General features: G+C 39.3%; 1 protein-coding gene and 1 long non-coding RNA gene across 11 annotated transcripts in view; one reads left to right on the forward strand and one right to left on the reverse strand.

The window, feature by feature from the left end:
• The window catches only part of LOC138689289 (uncharacterized), a 350,596-nt gene that overhangs the window by 319,826 nt on the left and 15,755 nt on the right, over nt 1–15,015 (forward strand). The gene's annotated exons all lie outside the window — the stretch shown is intronic.
• GALNT18 (polypeptide N-acetylgalactosaminyltransferase 18) overlaps nt 1–15,015 on the reverse strand; it is a 249,088-nt gene that overhangs the window by 20,418 nt on the left and 213,655 nt on the right. The gene's annotated exons all lie outside the window — the stretch shown is intronic.

A 15,015-nucleotide genomic window follows, 5' to 3' on the forward strand; every position in this document is an offset into this window, starting at 1 on the left:
AAACTGGTGCTTTAGAAGAGCAATAAACATTGAGAATGCACTTTCTAGACAGACCAACGGCAACTATTTTAGATATGTTTAAGATTTATCCAGATGCTTTTTTTGTAGAGAGATTGAGGTAATGATATAGCAAGGCAGTAAGATCAAGATGATCTTTTAAGGGGATTGTTAATACACTGACTCTACAGACAAACATTTTGTTGCAGCTCATTTGCCTCTTACCTAAAATTACTAGAAAAATGGGAGGGAAATTGTCAGTTATTTGCATTTTTTTTTACTAACAGGAAGTTATTTGTTAATTCAATTTTCTCAGCACATTGTCACCAGAGATGACATGGTAGAAGAAAATCAAGGGGGTTTGCATTTTTTTCTTTTCTTTTCTTAAAGATACACATCAGTCACTGAAAACAAATGAGCAGGCTTGGCTGTAACTCTGAGAAGTCCACAACATAGCTCAGGGTTGCTTGTGCAAAAAAAGTGGTGTACCTGCAAACCCTCAGGGCTGAGCTGTTTTTATTAGCTCAGTCTCCTCAGCCTTTCACAGAGTGACCTGAAGGTAATAATTTCATCTTCCTGGATAAAGCAAGCCCAATTCACAGTGCAGCTTCACCAGGTGTTTTTTTAGTGTCAAATCAGCAATGGTTCAGTCTAGGCAGCCTTCTGGGCAGAAGCAGAACGATGGCTCTGGCTGGGGGAATTACCCAATTCTGTTTGTTGGCAAAACTGTATAGAAATAGAACAATCAAATGCACTTATGCTTAATAGGGACAATTAGCAGGTTGATCTTTATCTTTAGAGAGCTCACCCTACCTACTAATCTCACTTCATTTTTTATTATGGACCAGTTTAGAAAAAGAGGTGTGAAATCTTGTATTCTCACCTAGTACTGGGAAAAGCACCTTTCAGCTCTTAAGTGGCATGTAAAAATAAGCTCAAACTGAAACAGACTGTGGTACGGTGGCAGTTAGTCCTTCTAATTAGGCTCTTTCAGGATGTTGCTTTGCTTATCCAGTAATATGGATATTATTTAATTATTCTATATATTCATTATTATAAATATTTTAATATCTTACCCAATAATATCCTATCTTTTTTCAGAATTGAAAACATTGCACAACCTAGTAATTTAACTGCTATGTTTTCCTAATGGAGGAATCACATGAAAAGCACATACCATCTACAAATTCTACTTGAGCAGCACGCTAGCAAACAGTGAGGTATCGGTTTGTGTTGCACTTGGCCAGAAAAGTTTTCTTAGAACTGGCTCCTTTCCCCCAACCCAAGTATAAAACAGTCCCTGCACTGAGACAGCATAATAATAACTATGTCAGGATGAAGGGAGGACATTCATTTGGTAAAACAGAATTAACTGTTGAGACTACTGATCAAACTCGAATGCTCTTCTAGGCTGAAACCTAAAGCTATTAAACTTGAAACCATGGTAAAGCCTCCCTTTAAATAATTTCATATATTAAGAAAAGTATTTTAATTGCTTTCACACTATATCTCCCTGTTTCTATTTGATTATTTTAATTTTCCAGAGTACTTTAGGGGTTTCTTTTTTTGTTTCTTTTTTTGTGTGTGTTTTAGTTTTGTTTGGTTGGTTGTTTTTTTAAGATGGTACACAAATTACCTTTCTAGAGTGGGCAGTAGGAGATTAACCAGCTGAGTTGCTTGAACTGAGTTACCATCTCACGTACTTATTAGGTATGCACGTATATGCTTTTTTATTGATCATATTTTAAATTGACTTGCAGGTAAAATACAATCTTACAGATTAAAACCATGCTTACGTTTCATCATCTTATGTGTAGCCCTATAAAAAAGTTTGTACTTGTGATTTAAATCAGTTGTTAAATAGATAAATGCCCACAGCATTACTTCTTCAAGAGGATGCTTTTAACAAGCATCAACAAGTACGCTAGCTGTTTTGCAGTCCACTTCAGCACAAAATGGACAACTGAGGCACTTTTGTTTAAAACACTTCAGAAGATACAGGCAAAACACATTTTACCAGCACATCTGTTCCTACAATACTGCAACATCACCATCAACTAACAGAACAAAATAGAAATTCTGCAGTAATTTAGGAAAGTAACTTTTGAACAATCACTCCAGTACTTTCTTGGAAGTCCAAACAACTAAATATTGAATACGGACTATTGAGTCATTATGGTAACTTTGAAAATTTTACCAAGAACTCGGACCTTTCATTTCTGCTACAACAGCAAATGTCACAGCAGTCCTTGTTCAAGGGACTGGAGACTCAATAACCAAACATTTGCTTAGTTCCACTGAAGTCAAAACACTTGCTGTATGCTGATATACAGATTCATTCAAAGTTCCTTTGCACTTTCACTGAAGACGCAACCTCAGCAAAACACAGCCACACATTTTCGCATCACCATCACATGCATACTCCCTGAGGAGCTCCTGAACTCCCACAGAAAAAAATCTTGCTTGGATGTTGGTACCAAAGCACATGGTTAAAAAAAACCCAAAACCAACACTCCCTTATTCTGTAACAAAATAAGCCTCCCTACATTTCATGAGTCTGCTGTAGCCCACAGCACTTTACCATCTATTTCTTTCACTGTAACAGTATTGATGTACAACTGTGTCTCCTGGGCAACTGGAAGGGAGCACCTTTGTTCAGGAAATCAGTTAGGTTCTACAAAAGGCACTTATCTTCTCAAGAAGCGAAATTACAAGGATTCAGCATTACTGTCAGTTAGAAACTCTGTAAAAACGTAGGCAGGATTTGTGATCTGCAAAGCGTCAGAGTCAACATGGGGCCTGAGCCTTAGGCACTTCCACATCTCCTTCAACCACACTCCCAGCAGGTGCTTTTCAAGGGTGGATGAGTGCTGTTCACACACTGACAGGCTGGCTCTGGAGGCTGCTGCTTGCTGCCTGCTTTCCCTGCCCTCGCTACAGGTCCAGCTGAATTCAGTGTCCTCAAGAAATTTCCTCTGGAAGCCTGGGGCTTGCAGCACATTAAAGTGATGCAGAAGAAGTTGTTCAAAACAAAACCTGGTGTTATTAATCTGAAGGTTTACAGCAAGCAAATGATTAAAGTAACAAAGGCTTCATACCTGGGTCTGAAAAAAAACCCCATATCAGTTGCCTTCAAAGTTTGACACAGGTCTCTGCCACAAGGCTTCTGTTTCAGTCTCCCTTGTGTTCTTGGAGAACAGCCCCATAACTAATCACCTTCGTAACTAATTCTCCTCTGGACTGTAAAAGGTGGGGTTTTTTACATCTGCTGAGAAACTTGGCCTGCAAATATCCTTGTGCCTGTAAAATGGTATCTTCCAACTAAAGGCCCAATAATTCTGTAGCTTTCTTTAATTTATTTTCCTAGAAGTGTCCTATTTAAGGCCACTGCTTCATTTCTTGTTTGCTCCACCTAATAATCTGATTATTCACATTAAGACATAATATAAGACAAGCAAACCGACATTGGTATCACATTAATAAAACTTATAAAATGGTTCCCAAAATCTTAATTTCACCTTAAATAAGGTGAGAGTGAGATTTAGAATCACAGATTCACAGAATGGTTTGGGTTGGAAGGGACCTTAAAGACCATCTAGTTCCAACCCCCCTGCCATGGGCAGGGACACCTTCCACTAGACCAGGTTGCTCAAAGCCCCATCCAGCCTGGCCTTGAACACTGCCAGGGATGGGGCATCCACAACCTCTCTGGGCAACCTGTTCCAGTGCCTCATCACCCTCAAAGTAAAGAATTTTTCCTAATATCTAATCTAAATCTACCCTCTTTTAGTTTAAAACTGTCACCCCTCGTCCTATCACTACAGTCCCAGTTAGAGAGTCCCTCCCTGTCTTTCCTGTAGGCCCCCTTTAGGTACTGGAAGGCTGCAGTAAGGTCTCCCTGGAGCCTTCTCTTCTCCAGGCTGAACAACCTCAACTCAGCCTGTACTCACAGGGGAGGTGCTCCAGCCCCTGATCATTTAGTCAAGGCATACTTATATACTTGTTGTTTTTTCTAAGCAGTTTTTTTAAGAACAAAATTTATTTGTCCTAAGGAGACAGCTAAAGGATGAAAACAGAAATGAATGGTAGTTGAGAGGTGCATAGCCTAGGATTCTTAGGAAATCTTCGTGATGACTAGGAACTGTTAGATAAAATTTGGTGTCCTAAATATTCTCCCCACCTGCATTTCAGGTGAACTAATTTGCCGTATATTACTTTTTCTATTTAATATCCTAAGCCTAACTTTTTCAGAAAATTTGCTTGAATATCAGGAAAACTTGCAATACAGTATTGCAATGAAAACAAAAGCTGTATACAGTACTGATACTCAGACAAGCTCCAGAATAAAGGAGCAGCAGCTTCACCCTTTATTTGCCATTGGACCAAGCCACACCCTTGCTCTTTTTTGGGGAATGCAGGGACTCCCCCTTCCTCTTGATGCAATCTCACGTAGCAAATCAGCATGGAAGAGAAAAAGGAGAGTTCACACTTGGAGTCACAGTCTCCTCTAAATCTCAATTGTTACGTTCAGAACAAAGGGTCCTTTTGCCCTTCTGTTCCACCTATCTCCTAGACAAATTCTGCTTTTAGCTGTAATTTTGAAATATCACTTGTACAGCCAGCCATCTAACTGCCAAAGAGTTCATCCTCTGCTAAGCTAATCCTCACTGGGAAAAACATGTGCACAGCAGATGCAAGTGCCAGAGGCATAAAGTGGGCACAGCAAAAGGAGATCTGTGTCAGCAGAATGCTCAAAATCAGAAAAAAATGAGTTTGTGCTTTATCGAAGCTTAGAGCAGAGATAATGCATACTGAATCTAGCATATAGGTATAGCAGATACTTCTTTCGTGGTGTTAGAGCTCATCTGACAACATTTGGCTACCTTTGTTTACACGGGGGGAATCATGCTAAGCACAATTTGCAAAATCCCCAGTTAGTACTTCAGTTCCTTCTTAACAGCAGCGAGGCTCAGCGTAGCGAGATGGAGCAGACCAAAACCTTGGGACAGACTTCACTGGTACAGATCAGCTAGTCAGTCAGGGCCTAGAAGACTGAAAGGTGTTGCTGTTCTTTCTAGAAAATTACTAAAGGATTGCCATGGCAGGTTTCCTGTAGGGCTGGAACGATAATTTTTGTGGGATACTCACATCTTGCGTGCTGTGTTGCAGTGGTACAGTACACAAGACACCCCAAATCTGCCATGAGAGCAATGAAGGCCCAGGTAATTCAGCCAACTTTTTTGCCCAGTGAAAATCTTTCAAACACCTACATGAAATAAAATCTGCACAAACATGATGCTGTAGAGAACAAGGGAAGGTACATGAGCTCTGCTGACTTGGACACAAATACACGGCTTTGTCCTCACAATGATGTGATGTAGTTTCTATTCATGAGAAGTTTGCCCTAAAAGATCAAAATGTGATTCCTGTTGCAATTAACACTGAAATTCTGCTGACTTGAAGTGCAATGACATTTTTGGCTCCAAGTTTATTATTAAACTTTGAAGAGCCACCAGAGTTGATAAAGACTTCAGAGCTGAAGTGGGTTGCCAGTTGCAGTAAATTATTCATAGGAGCTGGTTTATCATGTAGCAAAAAGTTACAGTAAGATGTTCAACTTAACACAAGATGATTATCTGAAGGATAAATTGCCAACTCCCCACTGGAAGTTTAAAGCAATACACACCAATTTTCAGGCTGAAAGCCATTTGTAATCCTTATGGCAATGTTCCCAGATGAAATCACGCTGAAGACTGGTACATGACTCTGCATTTATAATGAGCAAACTTAATGCTCAGCACCAGCAGTATTTATTTGCTACCCTGCTTTTGGCATAATAACTACGAGGGATAAGAAGCCTGATTCACCGCTACTTTATTCCATCTTTGAACTGTATTTTTCTTCAAATGAGTCTATGAAGTCATTTATTGTCAGGAGTAATATATTAACATATTAGGTCCAAAGCCTCACAGCAGATTCATACTTGACTACAACTCCAGCTAAAGAGCAGTCTGGTGGATTCCAGTAAATCCAGATTTAGCTAACATTGCTGTTATTTGGCTATTTATGTTGTTCTTGACTTTTATTCCAGCATTTCTTGTTACATAAACACATCTGAACAAAAGAACTTTCCAACCCTGATAAGAAACTCTTGCCAGAATCCAAATTCATTATGAATAACACAAACAAATACATCACTAAGATAAAAATCAAGCGTTTTCCCATTTACTGTTCATGTAGGAAGCGACAGGAGAGAGAGGCTGTGCTGTCCTGTAGCCACAATCAGCAGCATCGCTGCGTCTTGTGCTCCCCTAAAAGACGTCCTGCTGAAGAAGTACAAGCATAAGAACACAGGCTGAGAAGTACAGAAAGTTATCCCTAAGCCATAGGTCAACCTTTAGAAGATTCATGTTACTTTTTTGAGGTAGGTTTTCAGCTGGTGCAGCCTGATGATACAACTTTAAACCAATTATAACCATATATTATCCATGTTGAGGATCTATTCACTATGAAACCTGCCTTACTGATGACCTGACAAACAGCTAGCGTACCAAGTGTAGCAACACCGTAGTTTAGACTTAAACTGTAAATCACGTAAGAAGAAAACAACTCGCTATTTCACTTCAGTATTTAGATTTTTATCTACTGAATTAACCCACCAGCATACTGATTATCTGACCTACTTGCTCTTCTTCATGCCTGTGCACTAATTAACTTCTGAACTCTAAGCAACAATCAATATTTGATAGCAATAAACCCAAGGTGCTCAGAAACTTTAAATAATATAGTGTGATGCTATAAATACAGGCTTAAAGACACAAAAATGTTAACATTATTTTAATAGAAAACAGACAGGAATTCAATGCCAGACTTTTTAATTTAAATTAATGAACCTATATTGCAGTGGAATACCTAATTCTGCTGTTGCCTACTTTGCTATTCTGCTTTGGTTTTATTTAAAAAAAGCAAATAAAAATCCTCTTACTTAAGCTCCACTTTTTAAACTTAATAGAACTGTCAATCGTTGGTTTTATATATGCTTTCAGTAATTACTTCCATAGTTTTCCTAATGCTGGTAACTACAGAATTAACAAGGCCTGGATAAATTAAAATTTTACTTGATTCACTTCCTAAAGCTTCTCTTGGTTTCACTCTTCCACAGGAAAAAAATAAAAGGCAGTAGAAAAAAAAAATCAGAACCATTCTAGCATAGACAACGGTGTCCTTTTTTTTTAAAAAAAGCACACTGTCTTACAGCTCCTGTGACTTTGTCCTGAATCTGAATTTTCCCTCTCCCACCAATCCCTCTTTACCCTTCACAGTTTTCTTTGTGGATTCCTACAGAATCTCTTGCCTTTCTTACCCAGTTTCTTCTTCTTCAACACATACTCATCTGCAAACAAACTCAGCCATCGTCCCCACATGCTGATGCACTGGTCCATACTTTACACCATTTGGCCAGTCAACTCTGGCCAAATTAAAATCTGAGCTAGTTCATTACCATCTGTGTATAAGCATTTGGTAGCTCAGCATCAACAGGTTTAAAAGCAGATTTTTACCTTTTCACAGCTACACCCAAGTGTTTCACATTAACATGGGCATAGTCACATCCAGGTAATCATGCATTTATGTAACACACATCTTCATCTTGAACCTCTTCCAAAGTCATCAAATCTTGTTATACAGCCTTTTTTTCCTGCAACACACCTCTAAAATACAGCTTTTCTACTCAGAGTTGACCCCTGCTGGCTTCCCTCACTGATGTCAACACTCATGCCCTCTTCAAATCCATCCTGAATGCTTCTGAAAACTTGGTTTTCAGGTTGCCTTTCAGGAAGGCAGTATCCTTCCACTTGTGTTTCCCATGCTGCACAAACTGCTTGTCATCATTTTCAAAGCCCTTCTCAACCCCTCCTTTTACTTATCAGCCTAGCAAGTATCAATAGGTTATCTTCTAACTCCTAATTAGATCAGGATGCTGGCCTTCATTGGTCACACTTTTCAAGCAAGTATTCCTGGAAGCTAGGAAAAGTAATGCTGGCATCTTCCAAGGAACTTAGCTTCCTCTGCACATTCCACAGAATTTCCCTTTTGCCCAGATGTCTCAAAAAAACCCCAACCCAAAAACCAAACGATAATTTTGCTGATGTACCAAAAACATTAACCAAGAATGGTATGTCAGTACCTGATAGCATTCCTTTCCCCTCTCTCCCACAATGTCCTACAGTCTCCTGTTCCTAATATTCTATGTGTAGCCTTCAGCTCTTCAAGTCAAGGGCGTACTTTTTATTATGAGGCTGTACAGCACTCCATAGAATATACTTCTGGGTCATTATTGGGATGCATAGAACTACAATAATAAGCATAACAATAAAAAATATATAGTGCCAGGGGTGAGTCAGGTAGCTTACCACTTGTCAGAAAAAATGTACGTGTTTTTCCTACTGGTATAACCTTCTGAACATTTGTTAAAATAAATTGTGTTACTTCTACTATTATTACCCGTTTCTAAACTGAATTTGATGAAATTTTGTGTCTGCAACTGATAAGTCAGGCAAATTACAAGTAAGTAAGTGCCACACCTTCTAAATGAAGATACTCTACTAACATCTTGATCTTGAGGGTTTGGTGGGGGTTTTTTGTTGTTTGATTTTTAAAATTTTTTTAAATTTATTTTTTAAATCCAGTCCTATCATCTTTAATCCTGTATGGTAGTGAGCAATGACTATGGATACAGAGGTTCTTCAATTCCTCTTGTGTTCAACAAGTGCTGTGAACCTCCGTCATTTTGTGAAGGGAACAAAGTAAGGTAGTTACATGTACAACTTTGAGAAGAATTCCCAGCTCCCCACAGACATTACTTAACCCCTATGCCTACTGGCTCTCCTGGCTTCACTGAAAGCAATCTCAAATCTGTTTCTAATTTCTGATGAGGCAGATCTCACCCATTCTTCTTAGGATCATGCATGCATTTGATTTAAGGTTTCCAGAGGTACCACACTGATACCAACATATGCAAATACAAGAAAAAATTGTCTAAAAATTATTTATTTTGGTGCCGAAGACAATAAAATACAGACATTAAAACGTCTACATGGAAGTGAGGCATTATGTACAGAAAAGAAAAACAAAAAGATAGGCAAAACATTTCAACCTCAGCTGGTTAGCAAAAGTCTGGTTATCTTTTGTTTGTTTGTTTGTTTAGGCTACCATCAGGGACATACTTATTTTTCCCCACAAAACAAAATGAAACACCCACAAGAGTTCATCAGTCAAACTTAAGTTTATAAAGTGACCTTCCTGCAAGCACCTTTGAGAGAAGAACAAATCGAAATGCAAAACCAACTCCTCTTAGCGTCTTAGAAAGTCTCAGTAGTAGTTTTTTAGTCTGCTTCTACAACATGCAGAGGAGTAAATCCCACAGCAAGAAGAATGGGGCTTAATTCATTCACAGCAAACCTAAAATAAGTCTGACATAATTCTACTGAAATCAAATGAACTGTCAGGATCCAAGAGTCTCTCCCCCTCTTCCTTTGCATGTGATAAAGTTTATAGATGATATATACCAAGCAGCACCATACACTGACCTAAATGAAAACATATACTGATATTACTCTACAAAGGCTGCAGTCAGAACACAAGTGGAACATCTTGTTGAGACTGAGGTGAAGCTGGAACCTAAAGATCCTATAGGAATCACAGAATGTAAAACAGTAAAAGGTGCATCATACTGAGATTTTTAAAATCACCCCAGATTTTATGGGAAGGTGGGCTACCTGTCATTCCGTGTAGTCTAGGCTAGAAGAGTAGCTGATACAAAGCTATAAAGAACCCAGTTAGAGACTTAAGTTACAATGGACTGAATACGCTGAAATTAATGTGCAAATTAAAGCTGAAGTAAGAGCCTAGGACATCCCACAGTCTGTCATTGCTCTCTGACAAAAAGGAAGCTCTGAAGGTTTCACCTAGTCCTATTAGCGGTGTTTCCTTCAGCAGCAGTTTTAACCTCCCACTTGACCTCCTAACCTCTCAGTGCTTGGTGTTAAATAATTATACTCTAAAAGTCTTATTATGGGTATTATTAAACTCGTGAATTAGTTAGGAGTGCCATATAGCGACCTGTGAGATAAGCAGCACTAGCTATCTGGAGTACTATCAAAATTCTAACACAGTGACTAGTTAGAAAGATCTCTGCAGTGCAGCAGAGGACCTCAAACACCAAAACAAGGAAAAGAATTTTTCTTTGTTTAAACCCAGAAGTGCGAGAGAAACTCAGCACAGATGTACAGCACTCGCATAGACAATTTTCCTCAGTTTTCAGGCTCTCGCCTGGCTTCAGGAACTGTATGGCTGAGATTGTGACATATTGTCATCTGGGAGCTCCACCTTAAAGGCTTATTACTTGCAGGTATATTGTGCATTTCCATACACAGAATATTTAGTGCTGCAATTTCAGTGGTAAGCAGTTCTTTTACCAAGCTCTGCCACTTGAGCTGTTCAGTGGATACTTCTGTAGTCTTTCCCCAGGTTAGAATTAGTCATTTTTCAGAGTAAAACCCTGACATTATTAAAGTGTGCAGAAGTTTTGCCTCAAGTTTTCATGCCATATACAGTCTATAATTACAGAACAGGCAAATGCTATATATGGCCTACTTTCATGCTCAGTAGCATTATTTGTAATAAACTACTCTATAACAAATCTCTGCCAGGTTTAGTAGCCATACATTAGTACTTAAAAGCACCAGTGGCACTTTGTCATAATATGAATAACATTTCAGATATCTGATGTCTGTGCTGTGATTTCCTTTTCTTTAAATGACTTTAAATGACTTATATGACTTAACAGCCAACCTCACAACAGTTTATTAATGGAGGATGAGTTAGTTTGAATACTGGTGATGCAGACATGACTGATAACCACCAAAGCAAAGAAAGAGCACCTGTACTATTTCTTGTTGGTCATTTCTGTCACTGACAGTTAAGCTTTTCTCTTTTTATAAAATGTCAAAGCGTCATTTACATTTCACTTTTAAGTTTGTGCTGATGGCTTTAACAGATGAGGGCCTGTGGCATGGTAATTCAGTGGATAGGGGTGAGAGGGGCACACTGGTGCAGCTCTCAGTCCTGTGGAGCACAAAGGAAAGTTACTCAGTGTTCCCACCCTGGCACGTTCGGTAGTGTTTTGCCTAGTTAAGCCCATTAAGCAGAAGAAAAGAATTTCTAGTATTTTAAATGGAGAGCATCAAAATCGTAACAAATCCTTAAGTACACTAGCCCACAAAAAGTAAAAACATTATTCCTTAGCTGTAGAGATTTATTTCAAACTACAAAGTCTATCACTTCAACTGATGTGTTTCAATCTTTATTGTTGGTCTCTCTGTAGTGACTACTCATGAAATTTTATCCAACCCAACTGTATCCTAAAAGGAAATTTCTTTCCTCAAACATTTTTAAGCCTTCCAAGGCAAGTGGAGAAGCATATGTACCTTAATAGAAGTGGTAATTTTCCTGCCCACCAAATGTCTGGAAGTAGTGGCTCCACTGTTTGACAGCAAATGACAGAGAGAGAGAAGTCAGCAACTAGAATTTAAATGAAGAGTCTGTATACTATGACCTCATTCAAAAACTGTAGCTTCGATCTTGCCTGTGTTCTTGAATAAATTGCAAAGTTCACAAAGCTCTGCAAATAAAATCGAAACGTGTCTTGGGCTGGAATACTGTGCTCACATCCCAGACATTCCTCCTTTCTTCTGCTCTTCTGGTCCCCAAGAAAAGGGCAGAGAAAAGCATCATCTGATACATTTTCATCACTGAATGTACTTCTAGAGCTAATGACATTTTTTACAGGAAAGATTGAAATGAGGAAGGATGTTAGAAGTAACCATACACCAAGATTTCTTACCACGATTACTTCAGTCTTAAAAAGACTTTCTAGACTAGGAACAAATAAATAAATAAATCTGTTTAAAAAGCAGAAAATTGCTTTCATGTCAAGCAGGACATTAATGCCAATTCAACTGTTCTAGCTGTGTGGGAAGCCTTACTGTGCTTGGCCAAGTGAGCTTCATTTCTCCTGGGACTAAGAACACTGCCAACGTCGTATTGTGCCCCTTGCACAAACCAGGCTGTAAACCTTGGCAAGAAATGAAACAGTAAATGCCGTGATATGCAAAGGCACATTGCTTAATTGTGCAAATAGTACAATACTCACCCCCCCCTTCTCATTCATTAGGGCTTGATTTCTGGGTCCTTCAATCATACTGTGAAGGCTTGCATATAAACTTAGGCCTTACAGGTACCCTCGGCCAAGTAGAAGAGGCTCTGTGTTCCTGAGTAACATCTTACCAGGTGGATGAGGCAGCAAAGTAAAACCAACAACTCTAAAACCAGGTTGTTTAAATGACCTTCAAGTACAACACTGAATAGCTAAAATAGCTATGCTAAGCTTCAGGCTGCCGAGGTATCACTCAGCTGTGAGGCTAAGCTGCCTTCATCACGAAAGGCAGATTATGTCACAGATCTTCCCTCGCATTTTCTGCCTGTCTTAGGAGCCTTTATTTTATTATCTGAAGTAGATTATCCTATAGTGGTATCTGCAGCACACAGACCTAAAGAAAAGAAAAACCCCTCTGTCTTGCTCTTTAGTATTAATACAAAAACTAGGCACATCAGTCACTCACAATTAAAAGTCACTGAATATTTGCAATATAAATAATACAGTTCTTTTGGGACTCTTTTAAGTAAATTTATTTTACAACATCCTTTTGATTGTTCTAAAACAACAATTACTACTGTTAGCAGCTTCCTGGTTTGCATATGAATAAAACCACTAAGAAGGATTATTACAATTGTCTATTGTACAATAAACTGTTTAGTGATTTGTACTATTTTGCACAGCTAATTCTCCCTAAAGAGCAAATCTGTGTCCCTACATGGGCCCTCTAGGATCGGATCCTCCCTAGGAGTGCAGGGGTGGCAGGGGCATGCACCAGAGAAATAGTGGTTTGGGAATTAACTGCTGTCTCCCTGCTCCTCCCCTCCTTCCCAGGGGACAACGGCCCATGCCCATGACAGAGGAACTGCCATGCAAAGACACTGCCAAGGGGAGACACACCACTGCAGTCCTGACCCATGCACCCATGCCAAACTGCCGGGAAGGAGGGGAGTAACCTTCTCGATTCTTAGACACTTGACTCAAAGGCCCAGGTAGCCTGTGCAGAAGCTTATGAAAGAGGCAATTCACTATCCTTTCCATAACTGGGTGGTTGTGACCACAAAGCTAGTGTAATCCATTGACCCAGCAGCTATGTCCTGAGTTTCATGGGTACCCCAATGGAGCAGGTGACTGCAGATTGTGGGGTCTATAGCCTCCTGCTGTGTGTTTTGCAAACCTTACTGTTCTGTGGGAGACACATGCTGGCCTCACACCGCTTCAAAGTTCTTGGATTTTTTGCAAAAGTGAGATTTCTCCTACACTGAACCTCTGCTTACAATAAGATTACTATATGGGAATACCTATTTCACTGGGTGGGTTTCTCTGTATTGTACATATTTTGTTGGTCCGTGACAGGAATTAAGTGTAGCAAACCCACAAAAGAGCAGAGCTAAGTTTAACTCAAAGCCACATTAATTGTGCTTAGCTTTCCTCCCCCAAAACCCCAGACTGGAGTAAAATGTCAGTTTTTCAGTCAACAAACTGCTGGTCCAGATCCTTCCTTGGTATGCATCTGGAGGGCAGAACTACAGCCAACTACAAGTTATTTCCTTTGGCATGCTCCTTTCAAAAAACACTGTTGTTATCCTCATAAGCAGAATCACAGGGGAACAATTAGTGAAGAGAATCTCCAGTACAACTCACTCCATGACTTATACTTGTCAGATTCACAGTAGGAAAGAAACTTGGAGAGTTAAAAATTACACTACCAACTTCTCAGAAATTCCGGATGAAATTTCATGGTCTGCTTCAAGCCAACAGAACCCTTTCCTTGTTAACTAAACTGCATTGGCCCTAAAAGCAGGTACCAGAAAATATTTTTCCTGCAACATTCAAAGAACAACTTGGGAGATGAATGGGAAGCTGAGGTGACAGGCTACATCCTCATCTGAGATGCTGAATCAGACTAATGTACCTGATCTTGATATGGTGTTGAGCACAATCTGACCTGTTAAGATCTGTAGAGATTTATTATAATTTTGTGCTTGTAGTCATTGAAGGGAAGAAAAATGTTTTGAAGATCGGGCAGAAAAACAATCTGAGTCCATGTGGACCCATCTGTTTTTGCATCGAAGAGAAGTGAGAGCAACATGTGCCAATCATTGATCCAACTTTCCAGCTTTTAGTTTACAAACCTGGAGAAAAAGTTCTTCCATTTTGTAAGATTAGAAATTCATGCATGCAGAACTGCTCCCAAGCAGCCTTTTCATATACATTAATGTAGGTTTTCACTTGGCTGTTCTACCTTTCAGTAGGAGAGGTTAAATTCTGACATGTCTCCCTAAGCATCTCTTCATAAGCACTCCTGAATCTCCTGGACAAAGCCTGGTTTTGTAAGCGATTCCTTTTAATGAAGTAGCATTTCTTAGATGACTTGCATCCGTTTGCACTTGTGATACAAAATGTTCCCTATTCACAGGAGTACCACTCTTTATTTACATTATTTTGATGCTTCCTTCCCTCAACAATCAACTTCATACTAATGAACTCAAACTTCCTCAGATTTCATTATCTCAAAGTATGTATATGAAGTGATCTGCGTTCTCTTAATAAAACTGTTACTGATCTTGCATTCTCTACTGCACATGGGGCACTAGATTTGCTCTCCTGGCTGCACAAAGTATCTCTCTGAGTTGTCTGAATGTGGTCCACATTTAAAGCCTGATCCACATTTCATGGGTGTTAGCCAGATAGCATTTCATTACGAATTGACTGAAATCCTTGGGACAGCCTTACTGAAATTAGAGCTTTCGTCATTGTCCTGTTAGCCTAAAGTACTCAGAGTTTATCCTTCACTATCAGCT

Source organism: Haliaeetus albicilla, chromosome 16 (assembly GCF_947461875.1).
Source record: "Haliaeetus albicilla chromosome 16, bHalAlb1.1, whole genome shotgun sequence".
Lineage (NCBI taxonomy): Eukaryota > Metazoa > Chordata > Aves > Accipitriformes > Accipitridae > Haliaeetus > Haliaeetus albicilla.